Source organism: Nanorana parkeri, unplaced genomic scaffold (assembly GCF_000935625.1).
Source record: "Nanorana parkeri isolate BGI_ZX_2015 unplaced genomic scaffold, ASM93562v1 scaffold834, whole genome shotgun sequence".
Classification (NCBI taxonomy): Eukaryota; Metazoa; Chordata; class Amphibia; order Anura; family Dicroglossidae; genus Nanorana; species Nanorana parkeri.
Window position 1 is genome coordinate 428,789 of NW_017307102.1, and position 6,776 is coordinate 435,564.

Sequence of the window (6,776 nt, forward strand, 5' to 3'; positions counted from 1 at the left end):
GCAAAGAGAAGGGGAACAACCATGGATTACAGTAAGGCGCACATTACAGTATTGGTTTATGTTAAAAAATCTGAGGGTTTAATGTCACTTTAAGGTGCCCACACACTGCGTGATTATCGTACGATAATCGCAAAGTGTATGGAAGGCGTGCGACCGTTTCTACTGTACGGTCGCACGTCATACGTCGAACAAGCAGGCTGGAAAACCCGCCAGGAATCGTACGCTTCTCGGCGGGGTTAGAGGCCTGCTTGTTTGACAACTGCCGAATGGGCCTGTGTACGCACTGCAATCGGAAGCACGCCCCTCATTGCAGTCATCGGAAGCCCGCCCCCCAGGGGGGCGGGCTTGCGATGATCGCAAGTACGACCTGCCTGTCCAAGATGGGCAGATCGTACGTGGTTTTAATTACTTTACAACCCTCGCAAGACAAGTCTTGCGTGGGTTGTAAAGTGTATGGCCACCTTTATACTCATCTGTCCATGATCTAGTAAGATATCGCCAGCAAGGCTGCTTGTCAAATTCTTCTGAGCTGTGCCCACAAATGAGTTCTGCACTCCCATTCATTTCTGTAGAGAGTTTCTGAGTATGAGCTCGTACACCAGACTAACCCTTCAAGGAAATAAATGGGACTAAGATTTTGACAAGCCAGTGCGTGGTCTTGTTGGCAATATCTTTCTGGATCTGGGACGGGGGAATATAAGACTGGTGAGGGAGGGGGACTGAAGGGCCTACAGTATGCAGTGTACCTGAGCCTCATTTTAAGGCTATGTAGGTGAATGGGTAGTCCAAAACATGTGATTTGTCCACTGACTTGTACTCGCCCAAATGCTCCAATACTTACCCTTGATACCGGAACTTCCGATCAGAGGGAGATTTCTTCTGACCGGCAGTGCCGCGAGGGAACATGCAGCTGGCTTCCCGGGCCAATCAGGAAGCTGGGCAGCACGAAATGACTCACCGCCTGGTTTCCTGATTGGCCGGGAAGCCGGCTCCATGCTGTTTGGCCGGCTCCAAGCATGGAGCCGGCTTCCCGGGCAATCAAGAAGCTGGGTGGCGGGTAATGACACGCCACCTGATTGGCTGGTGTCAGAGCACAATGAAAACCAGACAAGCAAAAGGTGCTAGTTAAAATTTTAGGAACAGTCTCCACAGGAGCAAGCAGAATCATAAACTGGAACAAGCCAGAGTCAGGAGCCGGAGTGGGTAGTCGTCCAAGCCAGGTCAGGAACACAGAGATCAGCGTCGTCAGGAACAAGCCAGGCGCCAGGAAATCAGCGTTGTCAGTCACGCAGCTGGGCGGATCCCAGCATAATTGTCGGGATCCGCTTCAGCTGCGGCGTCTCAGTAAACCGCGAGCTACAGCTCGCGGTATATTGAGCCTAGGGTGATGGGATGATGCTAGTTTGTGTCCTTCCGTTACCCTAAGGACAACTATGGGGAAAAGCCTTAACCCCATAGTTCTCCTTTAACCAGGCAGATAAATACAAGTGATGTACTGTACCCGTCATCAAGAGACCTACCTGCCAACCTATGCAAACCTCTACTTTACCCATGCACAGCAAGCAACAGGTCCACTTTAACTTCCTCCTGCGTCCACCACATCCCCCCCCCCCATTATCGCGCATGCGCGGCCAATGTGAGTGATGCATGCCGGCCGGCGGCCATCTTGGTGATGGACGTCGGCAGAAAGATGAGAGGATGTTCAACCGGCAGGATGAGGTATGCCGCCGGGTCCCCTCCTCTCTCCTGACACTTTCGGGCTCTTGGTCCATGACCGAGTGCCTGACTTTTTAGAGGGGGCGACACCAAAATAACTGTCAGTCATTTTGGTGTCGCCCCTGCAATGGTGTCACCCAGGTGCGGGCTGCACCCCCCTTGGGACGCCACTGTCTGAACTGCTGCTGTTGACTTGAACAAGACCAAAGGTAGGAGTTCAGACTACATTGGCTTCATGCTTGTTACAGATCAGTAACTCATCAAGGTCGTGAAACCAGGATCAGGATGACAACCTGGGAGCTCTTAGCTTTAATAAGTTATGGGTGGAAGCTCACATACTTCAGTCTTCCCAGGTTTCTATTGCTAGTGCTGCACAGTGACCATACTTCACTGTTAAACCCTCTCAAGGCAGGGCAGTGGGTCATCTCTGACCTTCCTGAAATAACAGAATATAAGACCAACCAAGATAGCTAAAGCCCAACTCATTTTTTCCTGAAGTCTTCAGACCAGTCCGTTGCCATTCTGGAGGTGGTGGGTGGTCCTTACGCCTGGACAGCACATCATTATGTCCAGCAGTACTGTGAGCGAGCCCTGACCGCCATTATGACACTCTTCAGGGCAGCCTGGGCTCACATGAAGTGGTTTGGAGGTCATTAAACCCAAAAGAGAAGCAATGGCTAGGAACGGTGAGCCTGTGGGGGACAGTACTGCAGAGCAGGTGAGCACTACCTAAAAGGTGCAGCTGGGCTTTACAGGCAGTCCCCGAGTTACATACATCCGTCTTACATACGACTCCTACTTGCAGATGGAGGCTATTACTGTACAGCAGGGGTAGTTGTAATGTTACCGCGCTCGTGCTGACGAGGAGTGCCCGCCTTTTTGGGTCTGGTTCGTAGTACTGTGCGTACATTACAGGAAGTTGGCTCTTGTTAGATGTGCAGACTAGGGGTGCCCGCCTCTTCTTCCGGGTCACTGTGAGCTTTTTACTGCTGTCTGTATCCTCATTAGAATGATTTAATCTCACTTCCTGTTCTTGAGACAACAGGGAGTGAGAGGAAATCTACCCCTAGGAAGGGAAATTCACTCCTGTAAGAGTGATCATGGGAAAAAGGTGTCTCTACTGAAGCTTTATCACCAATCCTTGTTTCCACAACAACCCAAATTTTTCAAAATCCAATTGTCACAGGGACAGAAAGTGAAGTGAAATCTTCTGAACAGGGGCGCACACAGCAAAACAAACTTTACAGGGGGTAAACCCTTCCCTGCTGGAGTTGCACTTAAAAACTTTACCTGTTCCAACTTGCATGCAAATTCAACTTAAGAACAAACCTACAGTCCCTATCTTGTTCGTAACCCGGGGACTGCCTGTACTTAAATTCTTTGATACACTGAGGGCTTGGTCACACCATGTCTGGACCAGATCTGGATGTGTTTCCGCATATGTAGTGCAGTGCGTTTTGATACTTTCCGTTGCCTTTTTTTTTTAGCTTAAAATGGGCTTTCATGTGTGCGCCAGTGCGTTTGCATGCATTTTTGATGTGTTTACATGCATTTTGATGCACTCCAGACCAGAAAAAATAGTGCATACTGCATTTTTCCTCCCTGCACTGGAACTGACCTGCACTAGTGTGAACAGAGCCCAGAAATACCATAGAGATAGGGATGCATTTCAGGTGCAGGCAAAAAAACTCTCTGGTCCGGAGCTGGTGTGAACAAGTCCTGAAGACCACCTGAGGAAGCATTTACAAATCAATTAAATAAACATATTGTTCAACAACAAGTATCTAAATATATAAAAAGTGAAAATGGCAAAATAACAACGCAATATACAGTACGTATTCACTAAAGAGACTGTAATTTCCCTTTAATTAAGCACATCACAGCACTTTCCGGTTCAATTCTTACCAAAGACATTGACTTTTTTTTCTTTGTTTATTAAGTTTCATTATTTCTGTGAATTTACCATTTGTGCAGTTTCACATGTAAAGTAATATGGAAGAATGAGTTCACTTTCACAAGCCTTTCACAATTCAGCTTTTGGAGCAGAGCAAACCTGCAGCTTCAAGGGTACTGTCACACCGGCTACTTGAATCAGTCAATCAACAGGAAGAAAAGGCTTCTGGGTGATTACATTTACATGGCCGCTCGTGTATATATTCACTTTACAGCATAAAGAGAGCACAGAATGATAATAAATATAAGCAGCTTGTTTCATCCTTATTTATCCTCTTTAGTGCAACCTGAAAATTTCTCCTCAGCAAGTGAGACATTTTAAAGCGTAGCTCCAGGCAAACAGCTAAATACACAGTTGACATATATGGGAACGGTCTTATCTGGGAAAGGATTTGTATTTTTGTCCACCCACACCTGGGATTTACACAATTCTGCCACAGATCACAGCCAGCCAGGTGACTTGACTTTTCTATGCTGCAGTTAAAGAACTATGGGGTAAGTGTTTTCCCCCATAGTTCTCCTAAGGGTCACGGGAGGACCCAAACTAGCGTCCTCCCGTGACCCACGAGCTACAGCTCGCGGTATACTGAGACCGACGCATTACTGTCGAGAGCCACCCAGCTGCATAATTGACAGCTGGCTCTGCCTATCTATGTGACAGTTTCATTGTCACACGTCGGCTCAAACTATGAGGTTGAGTGATTTTCACTCACCTCATAGTTCTCCTTTAAGCAATAGGTCACATCCCTGCCCCCAACCTGTGTTTGGACAGTAAATGAGCAGCAAAAGGCTGAGGTATTCTTTCCGCTCCCTCCTCCTGACAGCATGTTCCTTGTCAGCAGATGTGAATGCAGGACACCTGATTGGTTCAGAGTACTGCTCCTTCCTCTCTCTGTCTGAGTGCTGCTTTACAGGGTATTCCAGGGGGCTAAAACAACATCAAGTATTTATACTTGTTATAATTAAAATACATTTATTTTTTTAATAATGGCATAACTTCATTTACTGGTGGTTCCTACTATCTCCCTGGAGTTCAGCTTCAAAAACAGCCTCACATGGACTTAAAGGAGAACTATGGGGTCAGAGCTTTTCCCCATAGTTCTCCTTAGGGTAACGGGAGGACACAAACTAGCGTCCTCCCGTTACCCTAAGCTCAGTATACCGCGAGCTACAGCTTGCGGTATACTGAGACGCCGCAGCCGGAGCGGATCCCGACATCGATGTCGAGATCCGCCCAGCTGCGTAAGTGACAGCGGGCTCTGCCTATCTAGAGGCAGAGCCAGCTGTACCCGCCCCCTCCCCCGTCCGATCCGCCAGTCAGCACTGGCGGATCGGAGCGGGGAGAGGGGAATCCAGCAATTGTGCCGGGATCCGCCCAGCTGCGTGACCGACAGCTGACTCTGCCTATCTAGAGGCAGAGCCATCTGTACCCGCCCCCTCCCCGTCCGTTCCACCAGTCGGCGCTGGCGGATTGGAGCGGGGGAATCCAGCCCCTCCCCTGTCACGGCAGAAAGCAGTGACAGGATCGAGAGGTGAGCGAACGCCGGTATATGTTCGCTCACCTCCCGATCTACTGAGCCGACCTGTGACAGTCTCATTGTCACAGGTCTGCTAGAACTATGAGGTGAGTGAAAAGCACTCACCTAATAGTTCTCCTTTTAACCAAGGAGATTTTTTTTATTTTTGTAAAGCATGACAGATCTCATTGATCAAAGTACTGTATCTACAGAACTGTCTACTGCCCCAAATAAGGAATTAGCTTGCCTACTTTGTACAGAGAACCTGATTATAGCAACACAGTGCGTTGTGACCACATTTTTATACTTGCATTCCAAATGTAAAATCTGGTTAATACATTTTCAATTAAGGGGATTATCCAGTCCCAAACTTGACCTCTGCTGGAGTTATGTTTTGTGTAGTAGCACAATGAGGTGGTCTCTCTTTCATAACTGCAAGAACGGGAACCCTCCTCCCTGCTAGACTTTGAACAGTCTTTGAGATATGAAGAATCTGGCAGAGAGTCATCCCATCCCCATGGCCAAGCTACAATATCAAGTTTTACCTGATGGTAGCCATGAAAGCAAAATCTGAAGTCTTGGCTACTGATCACTGTAACATATGTAAGGAGAGGGAGATCAGAATGTTTGTCCATCTCATTTAAACGCCTGTAAGGATTACCTTTAATGTGCTGGTGCGCAGTCCTTTAGACCTGTTATGTAAACCACATGGTGAAGAACCTTTAATTTGCATTTTAAGGCTTAGATGTCAAGTCTAGTTACAACTGATAAAACAACTTGGTTACAAGCAGGTTCATAACCTTGTTAGCATTTTATGCTGATAACACACTTGTGAGTGGTTGCAGACTTCTCATCTGCTGGCTACTTATATTATTGAAAGAACCTTTTCTTTAGTTCCGGGTTGTTGTCTACATCTGACGCACAGTGATTTTATTTGTACCACATGCCAGATTCTCCATATGGTGACTCCAGCCTCAGCTACAGTTTGGTTCATTTTATGGCCTATGCAAGTCCTTGCAGTTGGATGGAGCCAGATCTTCATGGGCGGTTTAGTTCCATCAGTGTCCCTGAATGGTATAAGTAGCCAGAAGGTAAATGAACTTCATGGCGTCCATCGGAAGTTTCTTTATCAGTTGTGAACAGACTTATCCATATGAAAGCTCTTTTCTTATAACAGATTCATTTTTGTTGAAAGAGGACCAGTAATGTGTACCATAGCTCTTCTTTTTTTTAATGAAAAGCAGCTATACTGATAGAGGGATACAATAGCACTGGCCAGCAATGCGGGTATATCCCTTCCATAGCTAGGCTACTAGCTATTCTACCCCTGAGTTTGGCTTTTTTTTTTTACTATCTAGGACTCTTATATAACAAGGAGCAAAGAAGTGGAGGCTATGCCCATAGCAACCAGTCAGGTTCTGTTTTGAGTGCAGGAATGGATCCTACAGGCAATATATATGTTCATTTGTTTCTCATAAAAGAGCCCAACTACACACAATAAGCTGGTGCCCTTTTGCCATGTCACATAAAATATGGTATAGTCTTTGTCAGCAAGTCAATCACCAATCTAGTCTACATTCTATCAACCAA